General features: G+C 37.8%; 1 protein-coding gene and 1 pseudogene across 4 annotated transcripts in view; one reads left to right on the top strand and one right to left on the bottom strand.

The window, feature by feature from the left end:
- The window catches only part of LOC123596469, a 35779-nt pseudogene extending 35652 nt beyond the window's left edge, over positions 1–127 (bottom strand).
- The window catches only part of FRYL (FRY like transcription coactivator), a 272775-nt gene that overhangs the window by 85579 nt on the left and 163272 nt on the right, over positions 1–23924 (top strand). Inside the window, exon 4 of one of the 4 annotated variants that reach the window (XM_045474132.1) lies at positions 19106–19168. The exons of 2 other annotated variants lie outside the window; for them this stretch is intronic. The gene's annotated coding sequence lies outside the window, so the exon portion shown is untranslated. Of the gene's footprint in view, positions 1–18089; positions 18094–19105; positions 19169–23924 lie in introns of those variants that run through there. One more of the 4 variants, XM_045474134.1, reaches the window with a different exon arrangement.

Raw genomic sequence — 23924 nt, forward strand, 5'->3', positions numbered from 1 at the left:
TACTATTTAGTTTCTTAGTATCTCTCACCTCGGAGACACCTTTAGTGTCTCTCACCTCAGCAACGTCTTCAGGAGACTTCAGGAGAACACAGTCTCCTAACCAGTCTGCTGGTCTGTCTGGCCTCATTCCTGCTCACAACTCTTCTATGCTATCCGATTACCAATTTCAATGTTTCGTGGGGGCCCTCTGGATATTTCAGGGGTTCTTGGCAAATGTCCTCAGGTAAGTGAAAGAACCAAGTGGGTATGACTTTAGCACCTTAATCCTTGGCCAGCCAGAGTTACTTTGATTTCAGCCTATTTTCTTTTTTGGGTTTAAGCATAAAGATTCATCCTTCGGGAGATATGCTGCCGAACAGATTGGACATTTGGTATTGTCTCCTCAGAGTGTTCATCCCTGACCACCCTAGCTCAGTAGGGTCTTGACTGTTTTCCTTTGTCAGTAGATCCACTTTATTGCCTTAGTCACAGTCTTAGTCACAATTTGTCATGTATATTTGCATGTTTATATGTGGGGACACCCCCCATCTCTCTCTCTCTCTCCCCCCCCCCCCCCCCCCCCCGTATCCTAACCTTCCTTAGGGCACAGAGATCTGTTTTATTCACTAAATCATCATTTAGCATTTGACAGGCTGCTTGCACCCAGTGTTTGGATGATTTCTATTTAGCAGAATTAGTGGCATGGTTTGTATTTTTCTCCCTCTTTTGTTACCTTCTTTTGTTACTAATTGTATACTTTTTAGTATTGTAACTTATTCTCTTATTGGCTTTTTTTAAAAAAACTATCTCTTTTTTCAAACTAGTTGCTCCAGAGCTTTCAAAATGAATTTCAACTTATCACAGTCTGCTTTCAAATAATAACATAATATTTAATGTATCGTGTAAGAACCTAAAATCTTTTTTAAAGATTTTATTAAATTTTTAAAAAACGTTTATTTACTTTTGAGAGAGAGAGAGAGAGACAGAGTGCAAGCAGGAGAGGGGCAGGGAGACAGGGAGACACAGAATCCAAAGTAGGCTCCAGGCTCTGAGCTGTCAGCACAGATCCTGACACGGGACTCGAACCCACGAAGTGTGAGATCATGACCTGAGCGGAAGTCGGACACATAACCGATGGAGCCACCCTGGGCGCCCCAGAACCTAAAATCTTATACTTCTGTTTCTCCCCTCCATCCTTTGTACCATTGTAGTCAGAATTTTTATTTTTGCGTATGTTATTAAACCTGACAGTATGTTAACCACTTTTGCTTTAAGCAGCCAATTAACTTAAAGAAATTTAAAATGAGAAAATGCAGGTGTACCATTCCCGGCATTCTCCATCAATGGTGTGAATTCAAGTTTCATTTTGGATAATCCTCTTTCTGCCTGACCTGAAGAACTTTGACATTTTTTTGTACGCAGATCTGTTGGTGACAGATTCTTTTAGGTTTTGTCTGTCTCAGAAAACTTGTGCGTATATCTTTGCAAGATATTTTCACTGGGTATAGAATTACAGGTCATCAGTTTCATGCTTTAAGCTTTTCAGCAATATCATTACTGGTGAAATGTTACCAACCAGAGAAACTCCTTAGAGATTCAGTGCCCATGACAGTGCCTTGTATTGTTCCAGATGAAACATCTGTGTTGATCTGTATCTTTTTTCCTCTGTATGTAACTTACTTTTTCTTTGACTGCTTTTTAAGATTTTCTCTTTGTCATTGGGTTATCTGCAGTTTGATTATGATGTGCCTTGGCATGGTTTGTGTGTGTGTGTGTGTGTGTTTACGTGTTTACTCTTTTTGAGGTTTGATGACAGTTTTGGATTTGTGGGTTGATAGTTTTCCTCGATTTTAGAAAATTATTGTTTCCGTAGGGAATATTTTCTGTTCATTCCTTTCAGATTCCAATTACAAATAGGTTGGACTGTTTGGTGTTCCAAAGGTCACTGGAGTTTTGAGAATTCTCTTTTTATTGTTTTGTTATCTGCACTTCACTTTGGAGCGACTGTTCCCATTTCTCCAAGTTGACCGTTCTTTTCTTTCCTAGAATCTAATTTTTCTTGGTGTGTCTAGTGAATTTATTGTTACGGACATAGTATATTTTATTTTTCAAAGTTCTATTTGAGTCTGCTTTTTATATCTTCTATTTTCTCTTCATTGTGTTTATTTTTTTCCTTTAAGTCTTTCAGCCTACTTATAAATAGCTTTTTAAAGACTTTATAATAGCTTTTTAAAGAACACATGTGCTATTTCCCTCATTTCTGTCATTTCTAGATCTACCATATTGATTTTATGGGTCACATTTTCCTACATCTTGACAGATAATTTAATAGTACTTTTTAATAATTTTTAAATATTTTTTTGTTGGATGCTGGAGATTAGAAATGTGACATTGTCAAGAGCTGGATTTTGTTACATTCTCTTAAAGAGTGTTATTCTTTGCTCTAAAAGGCAGTACTTACAGATCATTTAATCCTTTGAGGCTTGTTGTGGATCCTTTGAAGCTTTGTTAAGGAGCGTTCATAGTAGTCTTTAGCCCTATTACCTTTTAGAGTATCTACAGAATGCTCTGAGTATGATATTTTATATATAATTTTATATTATAGTTTCCCACACTTTCCTTGTTTTTAATGACCTTGATAACGCTGAGGAATATTGGTTTGGTAATTTGCAGACTCTTCAATTTAGGTTTATCAAAAAAATTTTTTCCCATGGTTAGTCTCGGGTTATGGCTTCTTGGCAGGAAGAACACAGAGATAAAGTGCCATTTCATCATATTGTATTATATATCAAGAGTGTGTACTCTTATCAGTGATGATGTTAACCTTGATCTCCTGGCTTGAGGTAGTGTATGTCAGGTTTCTCCAGAATAAAGTTACTCTTTTCTCCCTGCTTTCTATTTTGTATGCCTTGGAAGAAAGTCACTTAGTGTAGCTCATGCTTTTAAGGGTTGGGAGTAATGTTTTTCTTGAGGGTAAATTACCTACATAAATTATTTGGAATTCTCCTGAATATGTCACAGAGGTCCCTGAGACCACTCTCAGGTTTAAATGTTTATTTGTTTTTGAGAGAGAGAGAGGTTGAGAGAGAGAGATTGAGAGAGGCAGGTGGGGAGGGGCAGAGGATCTGAAGTGGGCTCTGTGCTGACAGCAGACAGCCCAATGCAGGGCTCAAACTCATGAACCCTGAGATTACGACCTAAGCCAAAGGCGGACACCTAACTGACTAAGTCACCCAGGTGCCCCTCTCGGGTTTTATGATCTACTAGAAGGACTCGCGGACACAGCATATAGTTGTACTCACAGCTGTGATTTATTATAGCATAAGAGTAATAAGCAGAATAAGCAAGTGAAGAGGCATGTGGGGCAAAATCCAGGGGAAACCAGGTGCCAGCTTCCAGAGTTTTCCAGTAGCATTATAGGGGAAGTACGTGATTCCTCAGCAGTGAGCTATGACATTACGGGTGAAATGTTACCAATCAGAGAAACTCATTAGAGACTCAGTGCCCAGGATTTTTATTGGGGCTGGTCACATAGGTACCCTCTGCCTGACACATACCCAAGTTTTAGACTCCCTGAAGGAAAGCAAATGTTTAATCTAAACTATACTGTTTGTACCGACAGTTTAGGCATAGTGAACCACTCTTTTTAGTTCCTGGAAAATGGTGGGGCCCTCTTAAAATCGAAATTCTCAGATGCTAGGTAAGAACCAATCTTGTAAGCAGATATTTCAAAGGGTAACAGACCTGCTAGGTTAACTGTTTTCTGTACACTGTGAGATTTGTCTCTTCTCTGTTACTTATTTGGTCATTTATTTATATCAGTATAGATTCATGGATGTTTATTTTATACTTGGGGTTATATTTCAAAACTATATTGTTTATATTATTGTTCAGTGCGTGGGTGGCTCAGTTGGTTAAGCACCCGACGCCTGATTTCAGCTCAGGTCATGATCTCATGGTGGTTGGATAGAGCCTTATGTCCGACTCTGTGCTGGGCATGGAGCTTGCTTGAGATTCTCTTCCTCTGTGTTTCCCCCACTTGCCTGCATGCATTCTCTCTCTCTCTCTCTCTCTTTCTGTCTCTCTCTCTCTCTCTCTCTCTCAAAAAAATTATTATAGGGGTGCTTGGTTGGCTTTTTTGGTTAAGTGTCCGACTTCAGCTCAGGTCAGATCTCAAGGTTTGTGAGTTCAAGCCCTGTGTCAGGCTCTGTGCTGACCGCTTGGAGCCTGGAGCCTCCTTCAGATTCTGTGTCTTCCTCTCTCTCTGTGCCTCCCCTGCTCATGCTCTGTCTGTCTCAAAAATAAGTCAAACATTTTTTTAAAAAGAAAAATTATTACAGCTTTGGCTATTGGCAGCTCTCTCAGTTGGCTCCTATATCCTTTTGATATACCCACATTGTTCTGTATTTTGAGCCCCTTTCTACTTTCTGGCTTGTAGAAAGATGTTCTAGGTTTATCACGTGTGTTTGTGCTCTAGCTCTAGAATCTGCCATTTCCTCAGGGAGTCCTGCTCCCTTTTTGTAGTGAAGTTTTAAAATGTTAAATCCACTGTAGAAAGTTTGGAATATCTATAAGAAGTAGAAAAGTAAGTGCACTAAGAAGTAAATGTTAGTTACTGATGTAATTATAGATAATTACTGTTTATCTGTTTATTTAAAATCCAGTATAGTTAACAGTGTTATATTAGTTTCACGTGTACAGTATAGTGATTCAGTCATTTCATATATCAACTGATTGCTCAACCTAAGTGCACTTTAAAAAAAATTTTTTTTTAATGTTTATTTATTTTTGAGAGAGACGGAGACAGAGTGCGAGTGGGAAAGGGGCAGAGCGAGGGAGGGAGACACAGAATCCAAAGCAGCAAGTGTACTTCTTAATCTTCATTACCTATTATACCCACCCCGTACCCCGTTTTCTTCTTTGTATGTCATGTGTGGTATTAATTACCTAGTGAACCTGAGAGCATCTTTCCTTCCATACCTAAAGTCTTTCAATCTTTTTTTTAAACTCCAGAAAAGATAAGGGTTTTTTGAAGAGGCTGAAATTTGTTGGGACTATCGAAGGCTCTAGGAGTGATAGGATAGTTGACACTTTATATAGAAAAAGTTGCCAAGTTTCTGATTTTTATCATATTGTAATTGTTTTGGATACCAGTTTAATAAGTTCTGAGATATCTATAAAACGTGTTAATATGACGGGTAATCCTTATATTTGTCCCCTTTCTAAGAATGTTAATAATTGAAGACTTTAATTTCCTTGCGGATAAATTTTAGTGAATTGTATGATACTCTGTTAAATCCAAACTTCGTTATATATTGAGGAACATTTTGTTCAGAACCTATACCTAAATGGAATATTTTTGAAAGATATATTGAGTATTTTTCCTGGTACACATTCCTTTGGTGTGTTAGAATGTACCTCTGTCTTCCTTCTACTTAGAAATGTAAAGCAAGTAACTAATTCCGTGAATCCTTAAAGTGCCAGTGAAAAGAGTGTAGAATTAAATGGAAATTCATTAAAAGGAAGAGGGAAACTTACTTTCTAACTCCTTGAGGGCAAGAGAACTGCCTTAGCCATCTTCTGTATGCAGTGCTTTATATTATCTGCCCCAGACCAAGAAGATCCCAGCAAAAGGCTGGTAATATTGAAAGTATGAAATCCTTAAAAATATTCTAAATCTTGGGACGTCTGGGTGGCTTAGTCAGTTAAGTGTGTGACTTGTGATTTTGGCTCAGGTCATGATCTCATGATTCATGAGACTGAGCCCCATGTCCATCTCTGCTCTGACAGCATGGAGCTTGCTTGGAATTCTCTCTCTCTCTCTCTCTCTCTCTCTCTCTCTCTCTCTCTCCCCTCCCCCCCCTTTCTCTGCCCATCCCCTGCTGGAGATCTCTTTCTCTCCCAAAATAAGTAAACATTAAAGGGCACCTGGGTGGTTCAGTCAGTTAAGTGTCTGACTTTGGTTCAGGTCATGATCTCTCAGTTGTGGGTTTGAGCCCGTGTCAGACTCTGTGCTGACCGCTCAGAGCCTGGAGCCTGCTTCGGATTCTGTGTCTCCCTCACCCTCTACCCCTCCCTGCTTTCTCTCTCTCTCTCTCTCTCTCTCTCTCTCTGTCAAAAATAAGTAAACATTAAAGAATTTTAAAAATTCTAAATCTTAGCATTTTAAAAATTAATAGATTTATTTATATTTTTAAAACCTTACCCCCCCCCTTTTTTTAAATTTATTTATTTTTAAAGGGCATGAATAGGCGAGGGGCAGAGAGAGAAAGAGAATCCCAAGCAGGCTCCAAGCTGTCAGTGTGGAGCCCAACATGGGGCTCGATCCCACAAACCATGAGATCATGATCTTAGCTGAAATCAAGAGTCTGACACTTAACCAGTGGAGCCACCCAGGCACCCCTGAGATCTTATCATTTTTAAAGCATTCTTTAATATATTATAATCTAAAAGGTGGAGAGGAGTATAGTTAAAGAAAATTATCCAAAATGGATTTTTCTATTCTGCCAAGGATATGCCCTCAAGAAATGATTTCTGTAGCTATCTCTCTATGGTGAGGATACCAAAAAATACATATGTATGATACAACCTGGAGAACTCCGAATCTATAGACAGAATAAAATAGAGGGCTGATATATATTTTTAAGATGTTTATTTATTTTGGAGAGAGGGCGCGTGCACATCAGCGGGGTAGGGGCAGAGAGAGAGGAGGACAGAGGATCTGAGGCAGGCTCTGTGCTGACAATGGAGAGCCCGGCTCGGAGCTCAAATTCAAGAACCGTGAGACTGTGTGACCAGAGCTGAAGTCTGACGCTTAACCAGTTGAGTCACCTAGGTGCCCCGAGGACTGGTATTTTGATTGGTCTTTGGCAAGCTCACAATAAGCTCTAGGCTACGTATGTATTTCTGTGATTCATTGATAGGTTAAAATAGAGAACTCACTTGAAGAATGATAGGAGTGCTACTTGTGTAGTGTAAAACTATGACTAGTAATTGAGAGATTGAGAAAGCGTTCAGAATACAGTAGGTCTCTGCTACCCTGGGGTCTTCCAAAAGTACTGTTGGGTACATATATCGTTATAGGTGAATATGTAGTTCTTCTGACTAATACTTGAGTGATTTGGGTGATACAAGTTTGAGAAGCATTAGAAAAGAAATAGTTATTCCATTAAACTTTGTTAAATTTATGATTACTATTTGGAGTAGTAATGCTACTTATTGTGTTATTTGCATTTCAGAATAAAGTTCAGAGCCCAGGCTCTGCCCATATAGTCAGGCCTGTTGAATTATTTCCCATATATATAGAAAGTGCCATTTTCACTCACCCTTTGTCTCTAAGGAAATCCTGGTATAAAGCGGGACTTCCAAAATAAACCCTGAAATTAATTTTATCCATCTGTGCCCCAGAGAAACTATTGACTTGCTTTGGCTGTATATACAGGGTAACAGGCTGATTAGATAGATATAACAGAAACTTTAGGTTCTTCTCTATTCTTTCATATCCGTGTAGGCAAAATTTAAGCAGAAGAAAATACGTTTTTTAACATTATAAGAAAATTACCTTTTAACCTCTACCCCCACTCTCAAAAAAGTTCTCATACTCTGATGTTCTATATGACAGTTAGTTTTGCTTGTTACAGTCTTTAAAGGTTCACTAGGAATGAACCTTGACTACTTTGGTGAGACATTATAGCCAAATATTATTAAGTAGCTTTTAAGATTTGTGTGAGGCTAGTAGGCTTACCTCAACAGGGATAGAAAAATAAGGCAGAATATCTTGGCATGTGCCTCCTGAGTTGCCTGCGTGCTGATATGGTTCAGTTCTTTCTTTCTTTCTTTTTTTTTTTTAAAATGTTTATTTATTTGTTTTGAGTGAGAGAGAGAGAGAGAGAGTGAGCAGGGGAGGGGCAGAGAGAGGGAGACAGAGCATTCCAAGCAGGCTCCACAGCCGTCAGCATAGAGCCTAACTCGGGGCTTGAACGCACGAAACTGTGAGATCATGACCTGATGTGTAACTGACTGAGACACCCAGGCGCCTCTGACATGGTTCACTTCTGAGTCTGGGCATTGAATGGTATACTTTGCTTAGGTCTAGATCAGCTTATTCCCTCAATCTGTTAACAGATGTTTGTTTGATGACAAGAGGACTGTATTGTCAAATCACTTTGGGGACTGCTTTAATGAAAAAGAAATATCAAGCTGGTCTGTGTACAACTCAGAACCTTTTGGTTGTTGATACACATTGTTAATGTACAAGAATGGATTGTAGGAGGTAGTGTTTTTGGACCGGGGAATGCTGTTTATTCACGCAACACTGCGAGTCTTTTATATTTCATTTGACCAGGGGAAACCCTGCTCTTAACTGATCCTGAGATGTCTCTGATCAAGAAGATGTATTCAAACAATGTATTTTGGTATTGGTGGGGGGGACGGGGGGGGGAGGGTTCTGTGTGATTAGCTTTTTTGCAGCCCTGCTTTGAATTAGGTTTGGGGCCTGTTCAGGACTAGGAGTGGCCCAGACTTATTCCATGTTTCTTGAACTACTCTGAAGAAGTACAAGCTTCCAATGAAACTCCCAGCAATACTGTTACCACTGAGTATGTCTTAAAGGGTAGGATTATCTTTTTCCCTTAGGGTATGGAAGTGCATATGTTCTTTTAGCTTTTAACACAGTGCCGAGCCATTTGGTTATGAATAAATCTATTCAGTTACGACTTTGATCACTGAATTTACTCCTTCCTTGTAGTATTTTCAAGGATGTAATAGCATAAGTGGGTCAATTCAAATGTATTGCACATATGGAAAAACACATGTTCCATTGACCTTCAGAGTCGCAGTAAACTAATTATGAGGTCAAGACACTTCTTCTGACAGTCACATATTATTTGTTTTGATTATGAAACTTTCCTACTATTTTGAAGAGCCGTTAGGCTTGTAAGAGTGTCAGTTTCCAGTTTCAGAAATTTCTATGGAATAAAGTTTTTAAAATGTGCATTTTATTTGACCAGAAGATTTCTCGCTGTTCATGGATATTCTGACTGTAAGATTTTCTAGGGGAATTATGTGCTACATTAAGAATAGAAGGCCCTATGTTTTGAAATAATCCCATTATTATAATAGAGTTCCCTCTTTTGAATAAGTTGCATGCCGCAGAGGAAACTTTGTCCTGAGCTGAGCAGTTTTACAGGGCTGGTGGGGGCTCAGCCACAGTGTTCATTACATCATCTTTTCATCCCTTTAGCCAGCGTTCTCTCTGGTGGGTTAAGTGAGGCAGGGGACTCTCTCACCATAAGCATGCTGAGAAAGGCACTGCTTACTGCCTGGATGTGTAGAAGGGTGGAGAGAATTTACTACTAAAATCGCCTAGAGAAAACTGCCACTGGGATGCAATAAATACCACTGATTTTTTTTTTTTTGGTCAGCTATTACAGGAAAAGATTTAAAGATCTTATGCTAAACCTGAATTTATTTTTATTTCTAAGACCCTTAGTGAGAAAAGTTAGCACCCAAGGGCAGAGCTCTACCCTTGTCTGTTTACTAGCAGTGACTATACTAAAGGCGGCCAGAGACACAGCTCATCAAAACTGATAACAGGAACATAAGCAGAGAAGATAATTGTGGCCACGTGTATGCCTACCTAAGGAAAGGTGATGATGTCCTTCAGGGCACTTGTAATAAACTTGTAAGCTTTTATTCAACTGGATAGTTCATCTGCATTCAGCAGCGTTTCCACTATAGTTGTGCGTCACTGCGAGACTGCATGGTAATGAAGCCAAGGCACTGTGGGCCAAAACTCGCTGCCTGCGAGAGGGGAAGGGACAGCGGCTTGGAGAGATAGATCAACAAATCCGTTGCTGCTGCTGCTGCTGCTGCTGCTGCTGCTGCTGTTGTTGCTGCTGCTGTTGCTGCTGCTGCCGCTGCTGCTGCTGTAGCCAGTTGAGACACAATGTTGAGCCTACAGGATTCTGTGTTTTTTGAAATTAGCATAAAGTCCTTGTTAAAGTCCTGGAGCAGCAGCTGTAAGTATATACGTTCCCAAATGGGAGAAATGCTGATGTATGATCATTGCCATTCCTTGCATGCTAATTCTTTAGACCAGTCCAAATAGAAGAAAAGCTGTTGAAAATAACACGAGGAGTATTTTCTTGGATGGTAATCAGTGAGACAGATCTAGATGTGTACACACTGGGCAGTTGTTAAATAGTCGTTGACTGAAATTTACCAGCGTTGGTTTTCTTGCGAATTTGTGTCATTCTGGCAAAGTTTCTCTCAGTTGGTCAAATAAAAGGGGGAGAAATGAAAAATAGGCTCTGATCTTTGCAGGGTTATCAGATACCAGTATTATTCCACAGTTCGGTTGGTACAAAATGTTTGTTTGAAGCAACATCAGCTATCTGAAGGCGTCAGACCATTTAATATAATGAGCATAACTTTCCCCTATTACTATAATTGAAGTTACAATGAGTCATTTTCTCTTATACAGTGAATTTTCTGATAAAGAACATTCAAAGTTCAGGGAGGTCAGTAAAACTAATGTCACCGAGTGACTATTTTGTCCATAACTCTCCAATCTGTGGTTTTGGCAGAAATACTGATTTTGTTCAGTATTTCCAGTGTTTTCCAGTGGTACTTTACTCTGAAGATCTGAAAGTACTTATAGAAGTGATTTATTACCATAGTCTGTTTTGGTTTTTTTTTTGCAAAATTATCGTAATAATATGAGACCAATCTAATGAATTAATCAAGCAATGATTCTGTTATGTCTGTTTTGCCCAAAGAAAAAAGAAATCTAGAAAAAATGTGACTTTTCCAAGGTCATACAGTGGCAAAGAACTAGAATTAGAACCTAGTTGTTCTTACTCCCAACTGTGCTGCCAGTGCTTGAGCAAACTAATGAATAAAATATGAAAGACTAAATTTAATTTTTTCCAGTTAACTCCTTAGCAAAATATTTATTTAGTGTAGTTTTATTTTGTAAGTAAATAATACAAAGGACCAAATGTTGATATAGAAGAGAGAAAACCTCTTAAGGTAAAGCCTTCTAGAATATAATTTGAGGAGATTTGTATTTGTATTGCCAAATGTACTGCATTTACAATCTCTGTATTTCTTTTATTTCTGATCTGTAAGTAATTCTTCCATATGGAGATATTGTTGTGCCAGATGGCAGAAAGTTATCTTAGTTCTAGGAAAGTTTCTAAGTGAATTAAAATATTGAGAATTATAATTGAAAGATAATTGCTAATTTAAATTAAATACTTTTACTACTTGAAAGGGTAATACAGAATGCATTTTTACTAAAATAGACTATGGTTTCTATTCTTTCTTTCCCCCTCATCTCTCCTTCCCCCATCCTTGCCACGTACTTTTTAAAAATAGTGAGTTTTATAGTGAGAATGAAGCTATACGTAATAGGTTCTTCTATAGAAACAGTGCATTTAATATTACAGCAGCTTTTGTAAAAATTTAGTTTGCTTAGATACTTGTGAATTATGTGGTTATTTTGTTTTGTGACCATTTAAACATTTCTACATGTCTTTGCCTGAACCCTGTAACCAGCCACAGCCAAATCTCATGTAATCACATTCCCTTAATCCAAAAGTGAACCAAAAACAGATGTTTGTAAAGCCTTTGCTGTTGGCCCTTTGTAATATGATTCAGTTTGTGGGCATCCCGTTGCCCTTGGATGTTCATGGCACATATCTCTTGGAGGTGTTTTTACAGTTGTAAAGCAATAGGTTAATATTGAGATGACAAATCTCACTGTTCAATAAGGCCCTAACTAGGTCTGTCCTGACCCTGGAAAGTGGGAGAATTTTTTCTTTTGCCAGTATCTGTGGATGGCTTTTTAAAATCTTCCCTTCCCCTGTTATAGTTAAAAAGGAGAGAGAGAAGATTAAAGTATTTTTAAAACCCTAGAAAAGGACGGTGGTTATCAGTTTTCTTCCTAGGGTTGTTTCCATAATCCGGCTCTTGAATCAGCCAGCCTTGAGGGAGCACATACTGTACTGTCACAAGTAGATGAGGTCTTTGCGCATAAGGAGCTTCTAGTCAGAGAGTAAACGTGCATGTAAGGCCAACAGTAAGGAAGTTAAATGAGCACTGCTGTGTATGCATTATGACTTACCACGTGACTCTTCCATGTGAAAAGAATGGGGAGTACAGAGACCAGGGGAATCCTGTTGAACCACAGGAGACACAGGGAAGATGTAGAGGGAAGGAGACTGAGTTTCGTTTTGAATGACAAGATGTTCCCTATCGTGGTAGACAGTACTGCCATCCACAGTCTCCCTGAGCCAGGAAGCAGGTGTCGGTCAACAGCCCTCTGTCACCCCTACACCACCTACTCCCCACTGATTACCAAGACGCGTCATCCTACCTTGTACAGTTTCCTTAGCCTCTCCTGCCTTCTGATGCCGTAGCCACTTAACTTAGTTCAGGCCTCTCCTCATTATCATCCAGATTATTGCCATAGCTTCCTGTTAGCCTCTCACACGTTGCTGCCAAAGGCTCCTTCTAGAAGCCCACTCTTCAAATCTCTCCCCTCCATCATAGTCTTTCTCTCCCCTATGGAATGAAACCTTTTGTCATCCAGCCCCTGCTCGTTTTGTGTCTCCTCTCTTGCTGTGCTTGTCCAGCTCCTGGAGTGTGTTGGGCTTTCGTATTTGCCGCTTCCTTTGCCTGGGATGCACATCCTCTTAGCCCCCCTCAGCCCTTATGTCTGCTTCACAACTAACTCTTCTTCACCTTGGAAGACCCATCTTTTCATGAGTTCACCAGATACTTAATGCTTCATCTGTTCTGTTCTTCACCTTAAACATCATGGTATCGTTACATATATCACCTCATTCGTGTCTTTTTTTACTTACAGTAAAAAAGCTTATAGTATAAGCCCCTGGAGGGCATAGTTTGTTTTTTTTGTTCTTTACATACTCAATACTTCTTTGTATACTTAATGTTTAGTTAAGTTCTGGTAACTGTGCAGGCAGGTAAGATAAAGCTTGGGGATGCAATCATTTTTGTTGGAATGGATTACTAATAGGAAAAAGGGTAGAAGGATAAATATATGGTCCCTCTTATACTGGTGTTCATTATTATACTAGTAATGTCTCTAAGGGGAGTAGTTCCTGAAGCAGCAATTTATAAAATGAAACCTTAGCGATTTCAAAAAACTTTAGCATTTCACTAAACTCTATTCAGTGAATTTCTCAGGAAGGACAGAAAAATCTGATTTATTAATAGCCTTTGTATATAAAAAAAAAAGGCAAATAATTTTTCCATTAAATAAATTATATATTTCACATGTTGCCCTTACTCTTCTTGAAGAAAAAAGAAAAATTAAATGTTTGTCGTTGAACATAACTTAATAGCAGTGCATGTTATAATCCTTTATCATTAAATAATAATGTTTCATGTTTATAAGATGCATTTCCCACAATTCCTATTATTGTTCAATGCTACGTTTTATATTAATCGCCAGAGGCCCTCTGTTTTCAAGGCCTGCTTAGCTGGCAGAATGTTGATGCAGTGCTGCTGAAGTTTGATTATAGTTGAGCTTATTTCTTTCAGTAACAACAATGAAGTGACATTCATATGGTCTAAATTCAGGGTTTTGTCTTTGTGCCAACAGTTTTAGGCCTTACTTCTTTTAAAAACTGAATCAGGAACATTCTGTTAAACCAGCTGTGTGGTGAGGATGTTATCATTAAAAGATTGGCTTAGTTCCCTAAAATTGATAAGACAATGCAGGATTCAGTACTAAGATGTATCCAGTTATGTATTGGCATTGTTAAGGGCACAGATGCATTTATTATCAATAGAATACCTCTTGTAAACATATTTATAGAATTTATTTTGCATACATAATTTTAAGACAGCTAGTGTTTCAAAAAAGTCATTTGTCATCCCAGGCATAGAAGAGATAAATTGACTTATTTTAACCATGGTTTTTGTTAATTAAAATATGAATAAGATATGGAATGTTAAGAAACGAAATTTGCATAAATTACTTGAGTTTTTGCACAATGAGCAAAGTTCGTAGAGTTTTTAATGCTCAATGATGTTTTTCCTGGATTGCAAAAATAGTACATGTCAACCCCAAAAGGCTAATTATGCATTTGTCTAAATTTCAGTTAAAATTTGCATGTCACTTGATTAAAATAATTCTACTTACCATGCATTGGGGTAATTATAGTCCTGTTATTGTGGTAAGTACATATTTGTGTGTGTGTGTGTGTGTGTGTGTGTGTGTGTGTGTGTGTACAGTCCAAATTATGTGGACATATGTTTGTTAAATCTCACGTAAGCATCTTAAAAATTTGGGGCAAACTATCATTGTTGTTTTAAAAATAATAGGTTTATGATACAATGTAATGTATATACAATTCACATACCATAAAGTCATCCTTTTAAAAATGTGTATAGCTTACACATTATATAGTTTTTTATTCACCAAGCTGTACAATGATCACCACTGTCTAATTGTAGAACATTTTCATTACCCCAAAAAGGAACCTCGTACTCACTAATTTACTGTCTGTCTCTAGGGATTTGCCTATTCTGGGACACATCATGTAACTGGAATCCTAATAGGGTTCTTTTGTGACTATCTTCTTTCACTTAGCATATTTCGAAGATTCATCTATTTATCTATCGGTATTTCATTACTTTTTATGACTGAATATTCTGTTGTATGGATATACCACATTTTGTTTATCTACTCATCTGCCGATAAGTTGCTGTTTTTTTATTAGATGAGTAAATTGGGGTTCAGATAAGTTAAAGAGCAGTAAGAACCCACCCCCAGTATACACCCAAACTCCCCCCACCCCAGTTTTATTGAGATATAATTGATGTATCACATTGTATAAGTTTAAGGTATACAACATAATGATTTTATGTGTGTGTGCTTGTGTGTGTGTGTGTGTATGTATATATATATATATATATGTATGTGTATATATATATATATATATATATATATCAAAACAATTACCATAATAAGATTAATTAACATCCATCACCTCACATAGAATTTTTTCCCTTGCAATGAAAACTTTGAAGACTTACTCTCTTAGTAACTTTCAGAAATACAGCACAGTGGGGTGCCTGGGTGGCTCAGTTGGTTGTGTCCAACTCGAGATTTCAGCGTAGGTCATGATCTCATAGTTCATGAGTTTGAGCCCTGCATCAGGCTCTGCACTGGCAATGTGGAGCCTGTTTGGGATTCTCCCTCTCCCTCTCTCCCTCTCTTTTCCCCTCTTGAGCACTCATTCTCTCTCTCTCTCTCAAAGTAAATTAACTTAAAAACATACAACAAAATATTGTTAATCCAGTATTTCCAACAGAGTATAGTTATTGTTGTACATTACACACCAAATTCTTTAACATTCTTTAATCCTTCATATATCAATTTAAAGTCCTCCCTGATCTCTAGCGATACTTCAGCAAAATCTGAAGGAAGACAGGATTAACAGTTTGGAGGAAGGGTGGGTGGACAGAAGGGTTATCCCGTGCTGGGCAGTGGAGGAAATATGGCCAATTTGGCTGGAACAGAGAAGCATGGGAATGAGTTGGAAAGGTAGGGGTCAGAGCTCATGTAATTGTGAAGACTTTGTTATGAATTTTGGTCTTAACCCTAAAACAAATGGAGAACCACTGATGGATTTTGTGACCGTAGTTAGGGTGATTTTTACCAGACTTATGTTTTTCGTGGAATAGGGGTGGTGGGGGTGAGAGAGGGAGGGACCATATATGTAGGTGGATGGCTACTGCAGTAGACCAGACGTGAGATGAAGGTTGAACAAATGAAGAAAACTCATTTCTTTTTTTTTTTCCTTTTTTTTCCCTTTCTTTTAGCAAACATACCTATAATGTCTACCATATTAGGTACTCTTCTGAGTGTTTCACAAAATCTTTACTCATTGAATCATGGATATGAGAAATATTTAAGAGGTGGGAACAATAGATATGGGAGGTGAAGGAGATTTTTAACTTGGATTCTATAAATGAATATGGCAAGGTAATTAATGTTCTCAATTGACATTAATTTCAGAGACGTATCCATCGAGAATTCATATTGATCACAGTAGAAAAGAATCACCTATTGCTTATTGCCAAAATATTCTCTCATCCCTCAGAGAAATCTGTCTACTTTAGGAAATGAAGCCTAGACAAGGAGGCCAACTCATTGTGCTAAATGAACAGTGTGAACTCTGTGATGGTCCCTGAATTTAGAGTTCCTAGCTGTAGGCATCTTTGAATTTAGGAATCATGGGCCTGCTTTATCCATTAAAAAACAGATATATATATTCTAACTCCTTAAGCCAGGTCTACCTCATTTGACAGAGAAACTTTATTTTCAAGACTGAACATTTTGTTTTGTGAGAAGTACAGCTGATTCTCCAACTCATTAAGTATTTGGTTTCACGGTTTGTTTGGAAGTTTTATGTTGGTAAGTATTAGAATGAAGACACATAGTTTAATAATGAGATAGAAATTTCAAAATTGGGAAAATCTAAACAGATGGTCCTAGTATTCATAGGCATCTAAGATTATTCAAAAGGACAGTGTTAATATCTGTGGTAAGTTTCAGACCTGCTGTTTCATAAACCTGGATGTCATAACCTTCCCCTGTGCGTACCTTCTGTTCTAGTTGTGTCTAAACTCCCATCTTGTTATCAGGCTCTGGTTCCTATCCTGTGCTAAGATGGTGAGTTTTGGAGAGCCCGAGCTCACTAGTCCACCCAACTCACATCAGCCCCCCTCACTATGAGCTTTGGCCTGACTCTACTCTTCAGTTCTAGTGTCCAGGCTGCGGTTCCTTCTTGTGCAAAGAATGGAAGTCAAAGCTCCACCTCTACTAATGGGTGTTTCTTCCTTCCTGAGCCTTGCTTTGTCAAACTCTCTGGCAACTCTATTTCCTTCAAATATAGGACTCTGCTTTTGCTCCTCAAGGGAATGAAGTTTTCATACAAAAACAAAAGGACTCGAAGAGAATCAATTTCTGCTGATGTACCTTTTTAATGATGAGATCTACCTCCCTTAGTGCATGTCCTTGTATTTCCTGTTCTTAGACTATGCATAATATGTTTGCTAACATAACACCTGTTGTTCTTCCATTGTTTTTGTTGTTGTTTTTTTTTCCCATTGATCTCTGTGGTGCTTTTTACCTGTTATGATACTCTGCCTCCATTCCTAGATTTCTTATTACCTCCAACATTGTTGATATTCAGCCATTATACATCCTTATGGCTGTAGTGGTATTTGTAGCCAGAGTCCGTTCTAATTGCCCCTCTGTACTAATTGCTAAATATTTTAAATATGACACCTGATAGGTATCTGGCCTACTGTCGTGGCTAAGCCCCAAATCATTGGGTTCTGGCTTGTCGCAATACTGTCCATACTCTTTTAGACTTCATTTCTGGAACTAACCATGTGTACGATCTCATTATCACATTGATAAGACACAGTTTGCTAGCCTTTTGCAGGATGGACTGGGTTATGTTCTCTTTCAAAAAAATTTTTTTTAATGTTTATTTTTGAGAGGGAGGGACAGAGTATGAATGGGGGGAGAGGCAGAGAGGATGCAGAATCCAAAGCAAGCTCCAGGCTCTGAGCTGTCAGCACAGAGCCCAAGGCAGGGCTTGAACTCACAAACTGCAAGATCATGACCTGAGCCGAAGTTGGATTCTTTTTTTTTTTATTTTTTTTTTCAACGTTTATTTATTTTTGAGACAGAGAGAGACAGAGCATGAACAGGGGAGGGGCAGAGAGAGAGGGAGACACAGAATCTGAAACAGGCTCCAGGCTCTGAGCGGTCAGCACAGAGCCTGACGCGGGGCTCGAACTCACGGGCAGTGAGATCATGACCTGAGCTGAAGTCGGATGCTTAACCGACCGAGCCACCCAGGCGCCCCCGAAGTTGGATTCTTAACCGACTGAGATACTCAGGCGCCCTGAATATGTTCTCTTGATTATTCCTCCTCCTAATCTGTTAATGCATGATATCACAGGACATTGCCTAAGAGGAATTTATTCCAATTTTATTTTGAGTCTACTAGTTGGTTTAAGCATGCTGTTTCCCAATTTAAAACATTTGCTAAAATGAGTAAAGTTTTAAGGGTTTTTAGAACAAGAAAATTAAGAAGTCTGTTTGGGGAAGACTATAGAAGACAAATTCCTAACCATCAGACCTATTTCTACTAGAAGATAATGAATTGGAAATGTGATGGTGGTTCATAGTAGAAAATCATATGAATGGTTTTAGAAACAATACATATATTTATTGGCACGTGATACAGAAAGTAGTGAAAATATAAAAATGAAGGATGAACTAATATCCATTAACATAACACTATAAATAATAGCAAATACAAATTTACATTAGATGCATTAAATGGATATTTGTTTTGTTTAAAATAATCTTCACTGATGTTTAGAGCAGTTTTATTCATACTTGCCAAAACTTGGAAGCAACAGAGATGTCCTTCAGTAGGGGAGTGGATAAACTGTGGTGCATCCAGACAATGGAATAGTATTAAGTGCTAAAATGAAACAAGCTTTCAAGGCATGAAGAGATTTGTAGGAAACTTCAATGTATTATTACTAAATGAAAGAAGCCAGTCTGAAAAGGCTACATACAGTAGGATTCCAACTATAGGACATTCTGGAAAAGGTAAAACTATGGACACAATAAGAAAAGTGGTAGCCAGGGGTTGGGAGGACGGACAGATGAATGGGTAGGGCTCAGAGGATTTTGGGGGGGCAGTGAAGCTACTCTCAGTGTTCTTTGTTGGTGGATGCATTTGTTCAAACCCATAGAGTATAAAACACCAAGAATGGACTGTAAGGTAAATGATGGACTTTGGATGATAATGACGTGTCAGGATAGGTTCGTCAACTGTAACAAATATACCGTGCCGGTAGGGGCTGTTGATCATGGGAGAGGCTGTGCATGCGGGGAGCAGAAGGTACATGGGAAATCTCCGTTCCTTCTCTCAGTTTTGCTGTGAACCTAAAACTGCTCTTAAAAAAAAAAAAGAATGAAGTCTGAAAAAAATGGAAAAACTTAAAAGCTTCACATAAAATTTTGTAGCAATATGTGAATGAGTCATTCTTATTGTAGGGAGACTGTGGAAGAAAAGAAAATGATGATTCCAATAAAGTGGCCTTAGTGACATTCTTGAAGGTAAGGTTAGTGGTGCATTTTTATGCAGAGCACAGAGGCACGCATTTCTACAGTCTACATAGGGTATCATAGAGATGAAGCTTAATCATGCAGGGAAAAGACGGTGGGGGAGATTCCCTTCACTAAGATGGGGTTTGGTGACCAGATACAGGATATAAGGCACGGGGAGGAATTGATGGTTCTTAAGTTCTCATCAATGAAGCCTCACCCTTCGAAATCACAGATAATGAAAGGCAGAGGATTGGTGGGGCTCCAGGGTGTGTGGTGTGGGGCACGAGTCAGTGAGTAAAGTGGCTGAAAGCACAAGAGAAAAATCAGTTCAAGAGTTCTAGTATGAGCGGGGAGAACCACATATGACTTTTTAAGATTAGGTTTTTGAATTGTTTTATTGATCCTCTGCTTTGCTTCCTAGAGCTTTGCCCCTGACGTGCATTTATTTAACAAGCTCCAAATTGCTTGATGGATGTTATTTGTGGTTATTATATAAACAGGTTTCCTTATTTATGGTACTTTTGAAACTTTTTATTGATCAAAATTAGTTTTAAGTAAAATTATTATACAGAACCAACTGTTCCACTTTAAAAGAATAGTTTAAGGTAATGATTCTCAACCTTGGCGGCACATGAGAGTCATGTTGGGGAGTCTTCAAAAACATACAGATGCCTGGGCCTCACTCCAAAGATTTTGATTGTGATTTAAGGAATTGCCAGAGAAGGCCAGCAAAGACCGGGATCAGGTCACAAAACTTGACTTTGCCTTAATGCTGAGAGTGGATATGAAATCTTTTTCAGGAGGTGGAATTGTAATAAACAGTCTGACAGAGACAAGTTTTTATGTTTGCCAATCTACTAATTTACAATGAGAAATGTGCCAAGTGGGTGTTAATGCTTGAGCTGGCGGGCCATTCTTTCCTCTCCTTGTGGGGTAGGTCATACAGAACTAAATTCTAATCAGAGAGTTGCATGGAAAGCTTGTAGATCAAAGAAATTAATATCTGTAGTGCTGTGCTATAGGAGCCAGAATACTCGTCTTTTTGTTCAGCATACCAGACTGTACTTAGGTGGATGTTACATTTCCATCAGCAGTGGGTTAAGTGGTCAGTTTCCCTATATCTTGCCAACGATAGATTACCTGTTCTAATATTTGCCAGTCTGGTGTGTGTACAATGAAAGCTTATTGCTACTTTAATTTGCATTTTCTGGATACTACAAAGTTTGAATGTTTTTTCATATGTTGTCTTCTTAGATTTATTCTTACATGAATTGACTAATTATATATAGTTTTGCCAATTTTTCTCTATTGTGTTGTCTTTTTCTTGTTAATTGCTAAGTGCCCTTTTGAATACTTTACGTTAGCTGTCATCTGCATTATATTTTTTTCCGACTTGGTCCTGTCTTGTTTATGGTATTGTTTGCCTAATAAATATCAAAAATTTTTACTTGGTTGAATGTATTCATCCTTTTAGAATAATTTTAGGTTTTCTATCTTAGCCAACAGTCTCCTCTGCCCTGGATTCTGTATGTGGACTCCTATGAATTTTTTTCTTAAAAAATTTTTTAAAAACTTAAAATTAATTTTCAACATCCTGTTCATCTGGATTTTGAGTATAGTGTATTTGTTTTTTTTCAGTTGAATGGTCAGGTGATATTCAAACATTATTACTAAATAAATCATCCCCTTTCTTCTGTTTTTGCCCATGTTGAATGCTTATACTGGGATTTTGGGGAGGCTGTCTAATCTTTTACGTTAATCCAATTTATTTTTACTTACGTTTACTGACTATTATATTATGGTCTAATATAGTCATTTTATATTTCGATGTAATGTTTCAGATATAGTTATAATGTGTTCTAATTATAGTTATGTTGTCTTCTGATTTAGAAAATATTCTTTGTATTTTTTAAAAATGATTTTTTTTTAACTTTTGGGAGCTATTTATTCTTCCTTATGTATACTTGAAGATGGTTTTATCCAGTAAAACTTTTTTAAAAAATTGTATTGAAATCTTAATTGGAATTGTCATAATAATTTTGTGAGAATTAACCCTTATAATAACAAGTGCTCTTACCCACAAATATTTCTTTCCATTTGCTCAGATCTTTTATGTTCTTTATGAGATTCTCGTAGAGGTAACTGGCTGGCTCAGTCAGTAGAGCATGAGCCTCTTGATCTCAAGGTTGTGAGTTCAAGCCCCAGGTTGGGTGTAGAGATTGCTTAAGAGAGAGAGAGAGGGAGAGAGACAGAAAGTTTTGGTAGTTTCTGCTATGTAAATCCTATGTTTTCCTTATTAAATTTATCACAACTTATTTTATACTTGTGAATAGAAGATTTTTTATCCATTTTCCTTTCTAGGTGATTATTGCTTTAATATAGAAAGCTGTGTTTCTTTCTCAGTATTTATAACAATTATAATTTTTTTGTATCTTATATTTTTCCTTAACCACCTAGTGTTGAATAATAAGGCAAGAGGTTGCATCTTTGTTTAGTTTCTGTTTTTAATTGAAATAGATTGGGTGTGCTGAAACCTATAATGATGTTTACTGCTCATGTTTGGTAAATATTTTTATTTGTTTTCTTTATCTCTGGCTGCTGGGTATCTGTAGTGTGCAGTTAGATCTCTTTGTCTGCTAACTAAGGGTGGGCCATAGAGCTATGGTGTTTCAAAGAGTTATCTCAAGGAAGGGAAAGCATTCTCAGCGTCTCTGAGCCTCTGTTAGCTCCAGTTAAAATATTAGGAGGAAGCCTCTTTGGTCCTTGTCTTCCCCCACCACATCAGCTTCAAGGGTATGGAGGGTTCGGCCCACTTATTAGATTCTGCTCAGCTTCTTAGAAGGCAAAGAAGATGGTTATGCATCGATATGCTGCTGTTTACCTCCCAGAGGCCCTAAATCTACATGTGTGTGCCAGATGAGGTCCTGCAGGATTCTGGCCTTCCGGTTTTCACCTCAGGGCTCTCCGATTCTGATCCCCAGATTCACGTCTGGCCAGGGGAGAAAAGTCTGTCATGATAGCTTTTTCCCTGGCAGTGAGTATTTTTATGGGAGGAGAAGAGGAGAACAAAAATGAAAACAACTTTCTTGTTGCTTCTGATACATACCCATGGTTGAGATTTAATTCAGCCTTTTCTTTTCTAGAGGGAAGGCAAAAGCTTAGAAAGGTTAAATAATATGACCAAGATTATAATGATACTAAGTAGCCAAGTCAAGTCTGGGGCCCAGGTCTTCTGACTCCTGGGTTCATGCACATTTTAAAAATACCACATAATTTCTAGATTTTTGGAATAGTTTCTAAGCTGAGTTTCTGAAGGTTCAAAGAGTACAAGAAAATAATAACCTCAGGGAGATTCTAGCTGAGTGAATAATGGATTATTTAGAGATAGGTCATTTTTCTTAAGCTTTATAATAAGCGATATTTCTGTAGTAGACTTCAAGTAAAAAGCATTGGATATGTGCCAAGGATGTCATAGGACTTCTATGTTTAGAAACTGTTTTCAATAGGAATAGTTTAGACTAGGATAAATAAACATTTTAGGAACAGATGTCCAAAGAACAAGTAAAAGTCTTAATTTTTCTGTCCATTGAAATTCTACCAGAAGCAGAAATGTTGGGCTGAATAGTAAGAAAAATGATTGCATTCATACAGAACAGAAACTTAAAGTATTTACGAATAGAATTAGTAAGAATTACATACTATGATTTTAAAAATTAGTAACTTAAAGAGTGAATAAGAATTCAAATCTAAAAAAAAGAAAAAAAGAATTATATAGATCTCATTTCTCTTTGGACGCACAAAAGAAGATAAATTAATGAGGGTATGCCCAGGTTCTAGACAAGAAGTCTTAATTAAGATGCCAATTTTTTCCCATTAATTTATGAAGATACATACAAGTCTGGAAGCGTAAGTGAAAAACAATAGCTGAGAAATTACTGAGGGTGATGAGTAAACAGGAGTATTTGTGCCAACAGGTAATAAAACTTATTATAAAGCTACAGTAATTAAAAGGAGATACTGATACAAAAACAGATTTTTTATGTGAGTATGCTTATGTCCATGATCTTTCTTATGAGACTGTAGTTTCACTGTATCGTTAATTTGTTAAATTTGTTATCAAGAAAGGGATAGCAATATATCACTCCTCAAAAAGACGGGTACCCAGGCTACAAGGTTTAAATGAATAGTCCAATAGAAATAGGCCCAGGAGGTTTTTTCAGCCTATGTTCCAGGCCTAATCCACCTCCATTCCTTTTCCTTTTTAAAAGAATTTCTTCTCTCAGCTTCCCTTCTGTATATTCTTTTCTTTCTTTTTTTTTTTTTTCTCTCCAAAACCAGATTCTTAATGAGCAGGATACAAAGCACAATTTGAGTTTGGATGTAGTTTATGAACTACAGTGAATAAAATCAGTGAATAAAATCAGTGATTGACTTTCAGTAAAGGAACCTAAAAGAATTGATGAAATATTGGAGAAAAAAAATGTCTTTATTGAATATCACTCCAAATAAACTCCAGTTGGATGATAGATTTATTTCTTATATGCTTATTTATTTGACAGAGATTGGGAGAGCGAGAATGAGCACGGGAGGGGCAGAGAGAGGGGGAGGGAGAGAATCCCAAGTAAGCTTCGTGCTATCAGCACAGAGTCTGTTGCAAGGCTCCATCTCACAAACTGTGAGATCATGACCTGAGCCGAAATCAAGAGCTGGACGTGCAACTGAGCCACCCAGGTGCCCCAAGATGACAGATTTTAACGTAAAAAAT

Source organism: Leopardus geoffroyi, chromosome B1, assembly GCF_018350155.1.
Source record: "Leopardus geoffroyi isolate Oge1 chromosome B1, O.geoffroyi_Oge1_pat1.0, whole genome shotgun sequence".
Taxonomy (NCBI): Eukaryota; Metazoa; Chordata; class Mammalia; order Carnivora; family Felidae; genus Leopardus; species Leopardus geoffroyi.